General features: G+C 36.4%; 1 pseudogene; it reads left to right on the forward strand.

Annotated features, from left to right (window-relative positions):
* Positions 1–437: 437 nt before the first annotated feature.
* On the forward strand, positions 438–990 carry LOC145095508 (small ribosomal subunit protein eS27y pseudogene; annotated as a pseudogene).
* Positions 991–13936: the final 12946 nt, after the last annotated feature.

The raw sequence follows: 13936 nt of genomic DNA on the forward strand, positions 1-13936 counted from the left end.
TCTTCTCCCCTGCCGCCACCAACAAACCACAACCTTATTCATTACCCTAAAAACCAGACTAATTTTTCACCTCTCATAATCTCTCTCATAACACTTAGGTTTTTGGCAATGAAAATTGACCCCCTACTCCTTTGACGTGTTCTAATTTCTTACTGTATCTAGGTTAAAATCAACCATTGCAGCAGAGCATCTTCTCGTGTAGTGTTTAGAGGGAAAGGAAATCCCCAAAAATTTGAAACCCCACATCTTCTCCTTCCCTTCGTATCCTTCTTTGCCCTAATCTTGCTTCTTGACGCCATCATCTTCTTTCTTCCCACATCGACTGTTAGCTTTATACTTCCAATTCCCAATTCGTAATACCCCATTTCTATTTAGATGAAAATATTTACCCTTCAGTGTAGACGTCTACTTTTCCTCCTTAGACAATGATTACAACAATGTTGAATGAAGCTGCTCGCCACCTGTACATATCCCTTTGCCGCCACCTCCTCATGTCACCGACTTTCCCTATTGGCTACATATTTTGTCTGGTTGAATTGAAGGCTAAAGGTCTTGATTTATTTATTCATCTCGTGCTTCAATTTAACACTTTATGCTTGGATTCTAATTGACTCTTTTTTTTTCTTTTAGGTTTTTGATGCGCGGCTCTATTCTTTGATATCTAAGACTTCTTGATTCACATACATCTCGAAACAAGACGGTTTTGCCAAACGATGTTGATCTGCTTAATCCCCCAGTTGAGTTGGTGAAGAGGAAGCATAAGCTCAAACGACTTGTTCAATCTCCAAACTCTTTCTTCATGGATTTCAAGTGCCAGGGTTGTTTTAACATAACAACCGTATTCAGCCACTCTCAAACGGTGGTGGTGTGTGGAAACTGTCAGACGGTGTTGTGCCAGCCGATTGGTGGTCGTGCAAGACTTACAGAAGGATGTTCTTTTAGAAGGAAGGGAGACTGATCCTATTGCTTACTTTTATGGCTGGTTAATCAGAAGATGCTTCGGTGCTATTACTTAAAACGTTACAAGTTGAGTCTTTTATTTTGGTTTTTCTTGTTGAACCCCAGCTATCATCTTTTAAAATTAGGGATTGTGTTTGAATCATTTCATCAGACCCTCTACTCACTATTAAGTTTCTATCACGTATAGATTTTTAAAAGTTTCTATGAATTTTTTGTTGATGACAGGTGGTATCGGATCCAAGAACGGATTTTTAAACTTCCATGTTCATATGTATGTTTTCATAAAGCATATTCTGCTATGTTTATCAGTTGGTTTCGTTTGCCTATCATGTCAGTTACTGTTAAGGACTGACTGTAATAGAAAGGTACAGGAATGATGTATGTGATCTATAAGTGCAAACATTTGTTCAAAGAAAACACATACATATCAAAGAAAGAATTGGTTTTCGTGAGATTATCTTAGTATTTGTCAAGGTTTTCATAACAAGCTGAATGTTTATAGTATTGCATTTGTATTGATAATTGGGTTCTGATTTTGCAGGTTCTGATGCAGGGGTATTTTAGTCAAGTGCATAGTTGGCAGAGATTCAATTTGTATGGACGGTACTTGGATCTTTTATCATCAGAAGATGGTTATATAAACTTTTTAGTAAAGGGCATTTTGGTCAAACTTGGAAACTAACATACAAAAGCCTACTCTCTGGTTGTTGTTGTTATATTGGGTCAGCTATCTGGTGGTTTTCCTTTTTCAACATTTCAGGCCAGGTATCTTCAAGATGCTCGTCTTGCTGTGTCCGAGGTCTCGTCTACTCATCTTGTTGTTTTCGAGGTCTCGTCGGCATCTTCCAAACTCCAGAAGTATCTCTAGCTCTCTCGTATGTATTCACACTCTTCAAAAATTTAAATGCATATATGTTAAAGTGACAGCCACATGATTTAGTATTCCGTATTTACTTTTGAACTTTGTTATCTCAATGGTTAAAAGATATAGAAAGACTTTTGATTCATTTGACTTTTTGTATCTTTACAAATGGAAGCAAAATTCATTTAATAATCTTAATATATGTTTTATTTATTTATTTATTATTTTCTTAGTTATCGATAACAATAGTATTTATTAACTTTTAATTAGTTTTTAGGCTAATTATTATAGATGATAACATAGTTAGTCATATATATAACTAAACTCTAAAGGAACGAGTGAATGGGTAAATGTTGCAATAAAAATATGTAAAGGTGCACCAAATTTGAAGTTAATATCAATAGAAAATTTCATATTTAATCTGACATGATTGATAGGTACGGTCTGAGTCAGCCTTGACTTTGCGTGCATTGGCGGAGATTGATCCGACATGTGTTGGTGGTTTGGTCAATTATGGGATCACTACATTGAAGGCACTAAGAGAAAATGTGTCATTTGGGAAGATATTACATTAGAGATGTAGTTTTTTTTTTTTTTTCTAAAAGAGACAAAGTCTCAGGCAAGCTTTATTAAAAAAGAATAAAAGAATACAAAGAGCAACTTACAATAAAAAAACAGACCACAAACTAAAAACTACACCAACCTATCCATAACCATTCTCTAAAATATTTTCTATTACAACCAACAACCCATAATCTAACCCAAATAAAGCCGACCCAATCAAAGGAATACTCCAGAATCAAAAAATGCCAACTCCAAATCCTCAACAGATTAGAAAAAACCCAGTTGTCCCAATGTTTGCTATTTGAACACATATTTCCCCCCTTCTTCCTTTTAGCAATTTTATCAACCTCTGCTCATGTCCCATCTGGATTTTTAGACTTATTTCCAAAACTACCCTTTGAAGGTTCTTCATGAGTAGAAACCTCAATGACCTGCAGTCAAGAAGCATTAGAGCAACTTAAACAAAAGTTATATGGGCATTTATGTCTTTTATACAACCGAGAAATTGGTTAAGGAAAAAGACTGACATGATAAGATGGAGAAGAGGGTGATGCTTTTTTGAATCCCATCACAAGTTTTCCTTTAGGCTCTAACCTACTAAATGTTACTGAACCAAAAAAAATGAATAGCTAAGAAGATGACCACAAGTATTAATAAAAAGAAAAAGAAAAGATGAAGATGAAGATGAGGGCATTTATGTCTTTTACCTGTATTACCAGCTTGCAACTGCATGGACTGTATACAAGGAGCGACTCCTTCTAGATCATACATTCTACTATTATTATTAGGCCAGAATCTAAAGTGTAACACCCAATCAAACTTTAAATCTTGAACTACAAGGGGGTAACCTTCAGGCTGAGAAATTGGCGGAAGATACGCATGTATCACAAAAATATATATAAATAATAAATGAAAATAATGAATGGTTCTATTATTTTTATAACAATTTTATTCATCTCACTACCAAAAAATTAATACTGTATTTTTTTTAATCAAATATCCCAAAGCTAAACTTTTTTTAACATTACAACACGATTAACAATAAAAACAAAAACTTCCAAAAGTGCCCCTCCATGTTTAAAACCTACGGATATCTTTCGGGGGTTTGAAGTTGACCGTGTGAGTTTCTGGAGTGGCATTTTCGTCTTCTTTCCATATTTTAATTGTTTTGTCTGCTTTAGTCAATTAAAAGTTCAATTTTTTCTCAGATTGCAGGTGATGATGTTGCTACAAATAATTTAAGCGTAGATGTTGAGGCCATAGCTTTTCCTTGGAATTTGCTTCTATATAATAGAGAAAGAGATTCAGAAACTGTTAACATGTTTAATGGCAAAGATGTAAATATGCAATATGTAGGAAGATTCTTTTTGTAAAAGAGCTGCAAGGAAGTTGCTTTTGGAGTTCAAATCTGATAGTTTCTCAAAGTATGAGGTTAAATGCAAGAAATAGCAATCTTTTTTCATTGATTTGTTCATTATAGGCTTCTACTTCTATATATTTTATCAGAAAACATTACTTTGAAAAATCATCAAATTATACAAGTTTTAGGGCAACTGTATCTGATGGAACTATTATTATAGTGTTAGGTGATGCACAAACTCGCTACAATGTAAATGTTGTGAGGGAGGAGAATGAGGAGGCTGTGAGGTTGCCACCTAGCATCTCAATTGAAATCTCATTAGGTATACATGCTTTTTTTACTGATAAAAACAATATGTAACTCAGAATAACAACATATTTAGATATTGTACTGAAAGTAGAAAGTATAATTCATTTGTTCCAGGAGATAAAAGAATTCGTGCAGTCAGATTCCAGGCATTTAAGGCAAGAATATCATAAAATTACTGAGTGCATTTACGACAAGAATATCATAAAATTTCTCTTCTTTCCAGGGTTATATCATAAAAACCTGATTAATTAAAATTTTAATATTATTGGATAAATTAATATTTTTGTGGTGGCTAATTTCTGGTTGACATTCTTGCGGTTCTTCCATTGCCACAGGTGAATATATATATATATATATATATATATATATATATATATATATATATATAATCTTTCTGAGTGTGAATGGCCAGAATTGAAATTTTTGTTTTGTGTTATATCTCAGATTGTGATTTGGTTGGTTATCTTGAAGATGCATGGGTCAAGATCTTTGAATACAAAAAACGTGTTGAAGTTTGTTGTTGTGTTCTAGTATATCCCCGGTGACCATAAGCCACCACCAGAGGACCACCGTTGAACACCCCCAAAATCCAGTGGCCACTGACCACAGAACAGGTAAGGATGCTTTGATTTGGTTTTGTTACTGATGTGTTGTTTTTCGGTGACCACCGGCCACCACCGGAAGACCACCGTTGAAGCCAACCCGGAGAAATCCCGCTACCACTGCAAATCTGCAATCCACTACTCCCTCTTAAAAATTTTGAAACTTAGACATGACTACTTATGATCAAAACAGTTATCTAATTTTATTAATACTAACTATTGAGGAGGTTGTATTAATTTGAATACACTTTGTCAACTTTTGACTTGTTTTGCCTGTTGACCCTGTTTTTTTAACTAATTTTGTTATATGATGATGGAGATATTAAAGTGCTATGTTTGGATAAGGAAAGGTGGAAACTTGTAAAGAGTGGGCACAAACTTGCAGAGGTATGATTCCATGTGTTTATGCTTAGGTTTTGTTTTGTTGGATGAAATGGAATGAACCATTCCATTCCATTCCTTCCCTAATTCCATTCTACCATACAATACAATGATATGTTACATTTTCATTAATTTTTCTCTTTATAATATTTATTTATCGAAGTTTGTTGTGAGTATTGCCTTCTCTTTCATTCCTGCTTTGTTAGTTGTTCCTATTATGAAGGTAGGCCACTCTCTGGTTGTATTTTTCACATAACTGACAAGGAGCTATTGTATCTATTTAGAGTAGGCTTAGAGCAATGGTTGCAAGAGATGTGTTCAGAATAAAAAGAAACAAGGCTACAACTATAGTTCAGGTACTATGGATGAATTATGTTTGTAAAGTATTTAAGAAAATGATTAGAAACAAGGGTCAATTTGTACAGATTAGTTAGCTACTTGCAGGTTGATCTTGAATAAGCAAAGGGGCAATGGATTGTATTTTTTGTATATAATTCGTTTGTAAATTTTTGTTACAACTTCTATTGATTTGTTTTATCTTTCCATGGAACGATTATTTGTATGACATTAAATTTATGTAGTGGATTCTATTTTTTGTATATGATATTTTATTTTCTATTATGAAACACTAAATACAAATTTAATTTGAAAGTAACTAAATCTATTAGTAATATTTTTTTTAAACATTTAAAATTATGATACGCAAAAATGTGTGTCATCTTCATTTATGACATGACCTTTCTTGACAGATGTTTTCTTGATACGCGTTGCGTGTCATTAACACGCGCGTCGTAAGGTTACGACACGCGAATGCGTGTCGTCTTCCTTTATGACAGGGCCTTCCTTGATACGCATTGCCTGTCGTAAACGAGCGTCGTAAGTGCGCGTCGTAAATGAGCGTCGTAAATGCGTGTCGTCTATAGACGACGCGCAAAAACGGGTCGTCTCTCTTTATGACAGGGCCTTCCTTGACGCGCATTTGCGCGTCGTATGAGCCTTTTACGACGCGCAATGAGCGTCGTAAAAGGCTGTTTTTCTAGTAGTGAATAATTCAAACCGTAATCCAACAGCTGATGTTGGATCCATAAAACTTGAGAGCAACAAGCAGAGGCAGCAACATATTCAACTTCTGCTTTTGAGGTTGAGACAGTGTGTTGTTTATTGTGTTGAGTTTTGAGCATTCTAACACCCCTAAGTGTACATGCAACCCTAAATACCTTGGATATATGTTTTCTCTATTATACATGCAAATATGAACTTTCCAAGGTATTCATCCTAACTAGCATAATAACATTGATTCAAATGAATATATCAAGTTAGAATTACATACCTCTTTGATGTAGATTGTCTTCATGAAGCTTGAGTGCCTAGTGCCCCAAGTGTGACACCTCAAATGGTTCACACAACACCAAATGCACATGGAATGACTTGAGAGAACATACACACTTCATGAAATCGGCTAGCCCTTCATTCTCACACATAGTGGCTGATTTTCCCAAGAATATGTTCTTTATATAGTGTTACAATTAGGGTAAACCCTAATTGTCATGGCTTTCCATTCCTTGGATCCATGGGTTCAAATATACGATGGAGCATCCTATGGGTTTTACCCAACTTGATAATCCATGGAGTCTTAGCCCACTATACAAGTATGGATGATTTGCACAATCAACCCATATATTTAATTAGTCTCCTTTTGGTCACTTAATTAATTTCAAATTAATTCTTGATCATTAGTAATTAAATAACCTTATTAATATATTAGAACTTATAATATATTAGCAAACCTTAAGTGTTATTTCTCTAATTATAGTCTATCCAAATGCGTGAGGCCATTCAACCCAAATGGACCATGTCGGGTCGGGTCAAGTCTTACCAATTAAAGTTATGGACTTAGACATTAATCCAACGTCTTGCACTGCCAAGACACCAACCGGTCACCAAGGAATTGAAAACCACCTCATGTAGATTTCTTGTCAAGCTCACAGCCTCCATAATTACTGTCAGCAAATGCATATAAATCAAATTCAAAATTTTTTGGATACCAAAGACCCAAATTTGGGCTGCCTTTGAGGTATCGAAAGATTCTTTTGACAGCAATAATATATGAAAGTTTAGGATTATCTTGACAACGTGCGCATTGACAAACTGCAAACATGATGTCTGGACGACTTGCAGTTAGATACATCAATGAACCGATCATTGATCTGTAGTGAGTTTGATCTACGGATTCACCATCAGTATCTGGAGTCAGTAGGGGTCTCTCAGTCATTGGTGTCAAGTCAGGTTTTGAGTCTTGAAACCCGAACTTCTCAAGTATATCTTCCACATACTTTGCTTGATGGAGCAGGGTTTCAGTTGATCGTTGTTGGACATGAATCCCCAAAAACATGATCATCTCGCCTAGTGAACTCATCTCGAACCTTTTTTCATGACTCCTTCAAACTCTTTGCATAGCTGTGGACTTGTAGACCCGAAGATAATGTCATCAACATAGATCTGGACTAGAATCTGATCATTACCCACGTGCTTGATGAACAATGTTTGATCGATAGTGCCACGAGAATATCCATGTTCGAGCAAGTGCTTTGTGAGAGTTGCATACTACGCTCGAGGAGCTTGGTGTAACCCATACAACGCCTTGTCCAACTTATATACATGATTAGGAAACTTTGAGTTAATAAAACCAGGAGGTTGATCAACATAAATTTCTTCCTTCACTTTGCCATACAAGAAGGTTGTCTTGACATCCATCTGATAAATAGTGAAGTTCATGTAGGATGTGTATGCAAGGAAGATACGGACAGCCTCCAAGCGAGCCACCAGAGCATAAACCTCAGTGTCGTCAAGACCCTCAATCTATCTAAACCCATGAACCACCAATCGTGCCTTGTTGCGTACTATGACTCCAGAATCATCCTACTTATTGCGGTATACCCAACGTATGTCAAGAGACTTTTTTCCCTTAGGAAGTTTAACCAGCATCTAAACCCTGAGTTTTTCAAATTGATTTAACTCTTCGTGCATAGCATCTACCCAGCTGGGCTCATTCAAAGCCATTTCAACATTCTTTGGCTCTGTTTGAGAGATAAAGCAAAAATAGAGACATTGATTAACATCTCCACTTTGACTGCTTGTTCTAACACCATCACCTAGCTGGCCAATGACATTATCGATCGGATGATCGTGTTGAATGCGTGAAGGTATCTCCTGGCTGATGTCATTGAGTGAAACGGGAAGATTGTGAATGTTAATAGTTCCATCATTTGTCGAATGATCTACTTCGTACAAACCGGTCTCATTAGTAGGATCAACCACAAACTCATTTGCGATTTGCTTAGGAAAGAGAAGTTCCATAAAAGTTTGAGTAACAGCGGAAGCATCTTTAGACATGAACTCTCTTTCATCAGGAGTTAGAGATGTAGCATCAGCATCTGGAGCATTTTTTTGACTTGGAGATTTTGGATAAGTAATTGGAACAGATGACTCCATCGCAGGAATTGCTGATGACACTATCGGCGGTCTGTAGACAACTTCTTTGTCTTCATCTTCAAGTACAGTCTTCGAACAAGAAGTAGAACCAAATAAACTATCTAAACACACATTGAACGATTTGAACAATGATGTATAGTCAAACAGCCAATCAGGACCGACTCTAGCATTCGTTTCATTCTCCTCCAACCAGCGCACATTGAAGGATTCTACAATTTGCTTTGTTCTTTTGTTGTAGACCCGGTACACAGTGCGAGCAGCATACCCCACAAAATAGCAGTCATCAGATTTGGCGTTGAACTTCAGGTTGGACTCCAAGTGAAGCAGGGTACAAGGCCAACCAAATATGCAGAAATGGCTTACAGATGGCTTGTGACCATATACAATTTCATATGGAGTCTTCATTTGGGCTTTGTTGATCAAAACATGATTCTGAACATAACAAGCGGTGTCGATCGCCTCATCCCAAAAGAAACAGGTAATTTGGAGTCACACAACATCGTCCTTTGCAGCGTCTTGCAGCGTTCGATTCCTCCATTCAGCAACGCCATTTTGTTGAGGCGTGCGAACAGAACTATATTGATGCACAATACCCTTTTCTACACAAAAGTGATCAAGAACCGCATTCTTGAATTCTATTCCATTATCAGTACGAAGCGCCTTCACCTGGTTATTGGTTTGGTTTTCAATCATTACGATGAACTTCTTGATCAGATCAGACACCCCGACTTTGTTGGATAAGAAGAAAACCCACATGAAACGCGAGAAGTCATCGATCACAACAAGACAGTATGAATTCCTGTTGATGCTTAGGACATTGATCGGACCAAATAGATCCATGTGCAACAATTATAGCACCTGGCTGATTGAATTTATCTGTTTTGGCAGGTGTGGTTTCCTATGATGCTTTCCTTACGCACATGACACACTTTCAAATGTTATGAAGTCTCTGACAGGCAGGCCATGCACCATTTCATTTTTAGCAAGACGATTAAGATTCTTGGCGTTCGCATGACCGAATCGTCGGTGCCACAGCATAGCATTTTGTTCTGAGACTTTTGAAAAGAGGTAGCTAACTTGCTCAGTACTGTTTCTATTCATGTCTATAATGTATGCATTTCCATCCCGCTTTGATTTAACAAGAATCCACTCATCCGGGATGACAATGCCTGACTTTAAGATCAGACACTATTTATTAGTAAAATACATTGAATAACCCTTGTCCCAAATCAGAGAGACACTCAAAAAGCTATGCTTTAACTCGGGAGCATAGTTGACGTTCTGAAAACTCAACACTCCGTTCGTCATAGTTCCTATTTGTGTAATTTTTCCTCATTCTCCGCCCGTAACGGAAACGAATCCCCCGTTAAAGGTTTGAATGTTGTTCAATTGGGAGATGTCTCGTGTCATATGTCGGGAGCAGCCGCTGTCGACGTACCAAGGTCTAAAGACATTCCTCCGTAACTGTCCCTGCAAATGAGCGGGATCATTTAGATTTGGGAAGCCAGGTCATTGCTTTCTGTCACACCCCCAAACCAGAACGGCGGAAACGTTCGGGGTCGGAGGACGTCATATTTAGTATCATAACAGTTCATAGAAAGGAAAGTACACACCACCATATATATTAAAGTTTCCAAAATGTTTACATAATTGTATTCGTTACATGTTCAAAAGATAAATACATAAACATCCTTCAAAAGAAGTAATTAACATCAGCACGTTAATCCCCAAAAGTTGATTTCCAAATCTGCTTAGCGGTTCCCTAAGAATACAAGTTATTTCAAAGAAAAAGTGTCAACAATTAAGTTGGTGAGTTCATGAGTAGTGTTTTGAGAAAATGTACGCCATTCGAAAGTTCGTGTATGTTTTCCAAAAAACGCAGTATTTCAAATGTAAAGAGTTATGATTCGTTGTGTTGAAAATGAATGTATTAGATCCAGAAAATCCCATATTTTCCCTAATAGTTGAGATATGAATTGTTGTGTTTTCCAAGAAAAACCCTTATTTTCTTATAAAAGTATGAAATGCATATGAATGTTCGTGTTGTAAGTTGTAAATAATTGCACCAGGAAAATCCCTTATTTTCCTAACATAACTGGCAGCCTCTAAGACCGAAAATCCCAAGCAACCGACGTGCTTAAAAGTTGTGTCATAGTTTTATATAATAAAGCTATACGAAGATCGCACTTGTTAGATGAAGAATAGTTTTAATAGCTACTCGTTCATAAAAGCATAATACCATAATAATTGTATATCCGGTGAGTTTTATAACCATACTAAACATAATATGCCTGTAGCGACGTTCTTCAGGCGTCGTAGCGTTATGTCAAACTGTCACCCCAAAGGACGGACTGTAGCTAACAGTCAGGGCGCGGGATCATGACTTCCCGTATAGATCTATACACATTTGACACATTCTCCGAACGGGAGACTCTGGTTATAGACAGGACTTGTAGCGATACCTTTTAGCAAAAGGTAGTATTTGAAGATGTACACGCCTCACGGATTCTCAACTAAGTCTGTATTAAAGTAATAGTTTTGTATGCAAAGTTTATCCTTTTTCACAATGTTTGACAAAGCATAAATCATAAGTTCTTTGAATGTATAAAATGGTTTAGTAACGATGGTTACCCTTGATATGATGTATTTGTATGTAAATGTATAAATAAAACATATTTCTATTTATAAAACATATTGTATCCCAAAAGGGTAAAGTTGTGTTGTGAGGTGTTTTGCATGATAATAACTTCATAAGATAGTTAAAACAACAGTATGAAAAGTATATCAAAAGATCGATGTTTCACACGATTTTAGTCGTGTGTTTACTTGTATTCCCCCCCCCCTAAAAGAGTATAAAAAGCATTTAAAAATGTATTTAAAGTGTGTTTGTAGGGGTATGAACTCACTTGATTGATTGAAGAAAGCGTGACGAAAACCGAGCAGAACTTCTACTCGAGAAAGCGGATCTCTCGAGATTCTCGGAAAATCTCGGGAGTGTAAAACTTTCTTCCCACCTTGGATATGAAAACCGGGCCTTTGGGATGACTCCGAGGGTTGAAACGCAGAGCTTCGGCATGAGAAAGGAAGGAAATTAGCAAATTTGGCCGGCACCCTCGCATCTCTATTTATAGGGGTCTGAGAGGTCTCGTTACGCGGGGCGTACTAGAGTACGCGCTGCGTACTCATGCGTCATGCATGAGCGCATCCTCGGTCGAAACATCGGAGCGACGTGGACGAACCGGAGCCTAGCATCCGAGTACGCTGGGCGTACGAGGGTACGTTGGGTGTACCGGGGATCGGACCGCTGACTCATTCTTCGGATAATATCGGGTTTTAATTTAATTTGTATTTTTATTATTTAGCAAACTTCAAAAATTCATATCTTCGTCACAAGAACTCCGTTTTCTACGTTCTTTATATCCACGCGAAGGTGAGACTACGATCTACAACTTTCGTTTAGATTCCGTCGGCAAATTCCGAAATTATTTTTAATATTATATTTTTAAAAGGTCGGGGTGAGAAAATTCGTTAATAATTCATAACTTTTTCGTACGATGTCAGATTTGGGCGTTCTTTTTATGTACGTTTGTAGTTTAACGATATCTATGACTTTCATTTAGACACCTAAGGTCAAAAACTATTTTATTGAAAATTCGTGTTTTTACGTAACTTCGTATTGCCGGTTTTCGTCGGAAAACTTAGAATGGTCATAACTTCTTCGTTATAACTCAGATTTTAGTGTTCTTTATATGTATCAAAACCTTGTTACAATATCTACCACTTAGTATACTTAATTACGGTTTTATAAAAGTTTAAATTTTGACCTGAATTTTGCTGTTGTTACACTTTCCTGGGTTGACCTTTTACTATCATAGACTTATATTTTGAACCTTTTGATTTTGAATCATTATTCAAAGCACTCTCAGAAGATAATGATGATCGGTTGGAAATCAATTTGGGCACCCACTTGCATTTAGGTTTCTTAAAAATCATGGGTGATTTCGAAGCATTTTTTCTTTTCAGTTTGCTTAGAGCAGTTAGATTTTCTACCAGAAGTGGTCGAAGATCCAGATCCACTCTTTGATAAAATCGATCTTGACTTAGTCTTGATCGACTTTTGCAAGTTGTTTGTGACTTTAATATTGAAAAACTGCTTGTTGTTTTGAAAAATTTCCCGTTTCTTGTTTTGAATAGCCTTCCAATCATCATTTTGAGGACGAGATCTCGAGGACTTTCTAGTTAAAGACCTTCCTCGAGATTCATTCTCTCCTCTTTGAGCCAAAAAATGCACAAATGCTCTATTTGAACAATTTCTTGTAATGTGACCGGCAGTACCACAGTTAAAACAAATTTGCTTATTATTATTGTAACTGGTACTGCCTTTGTCTGATTTGCTTTCTTTACTGACACCCTTACTTTTTCCACAAGAACATGTGCAAGAATCAGATTGAGTGATACTCGTGGGTGAATCCAGTTGTGTGATTGGTGGTGTGGATGTGCTTAAAACATGAACATCATGATTATCAAACAAATCATCAAATATGTCAAAGAAATTTAAATCAACATTATCCGAAGCAGAAGTATCACAAGATGTATCATTAATTTTAACATCAGAAACAAAAGAGTTTTCATTTGAAATAGAAACAAATTCAGAAACTTTTTCTTTTTTAGAAGCACATCCTTTAGCCTCTTGCTTTGATTAACTTAGGGATTGATCTGCACGGGAAGTAGAAACATTAGTATTTTCAACATTAATGCTACCTCCTGACACAAATGCATATTTAAGAAATGGCTCTCTGTTTATCTCCTCTTCAGTCAATGGCTTAAATTGATAATTGTGATTATAAGGAGGAGGTACTTTTTCATATCCTAAACAGGTTTGGTGATTTTCTTTGAATTTCAAATTATGCTCTATCATGGACGCAACTACTTCACTTGACACATCATATTTTCTAAAATTAAAATCTGCATTTTCAAACTTCTTTTTCAATGTGTCAAGCTCAGCAGTTACCTCAACAAGTTGTTCAGTTATATATCTATAACATGCACTTTTACTGCTATATTTTGCCTGAAGTTTTCTAAAATCTTTGGTTTTTGCTTCTAATTCAGCCTTCAGGGGTTTTTATGCTTTCCTAAGTTGATACCTTTCATATTTCAAGTCCTCGTTCTCTCTTCTTAATATTTCTATATGCTCAAGAAGATAACTTTATCAATACATATTTGAGAACAAGACGACTGACTTACCTGTTTCTTTTCAGATTCGGAAGTAGAAGATACCATAAAGGCAAACTGTAACTCCATCATCTCTTCCTCAGGATCAACTTCAGCTTCTTTCACAGGATTATCATTGAGTTGAGCCAAGTGAGCATTTTCAGGTCCTGAAATATTCAGTGCCTGAATCTGGTT

This window comes from Lactuca serriola, chromosome 3, assembly GCF_051521515.1.
Source record: "Lactuca serriola cultivar US96UC23 chromosome 3, Lser_US96UC23_V15, whole genome shotgun sequence".
Lineage (NCBI taxonomy): Eukaryota > Viridiplantae > Streptophyta > Magnoliopsida > Asterales > Asteraceae > Lactuca > Lactuca serriola.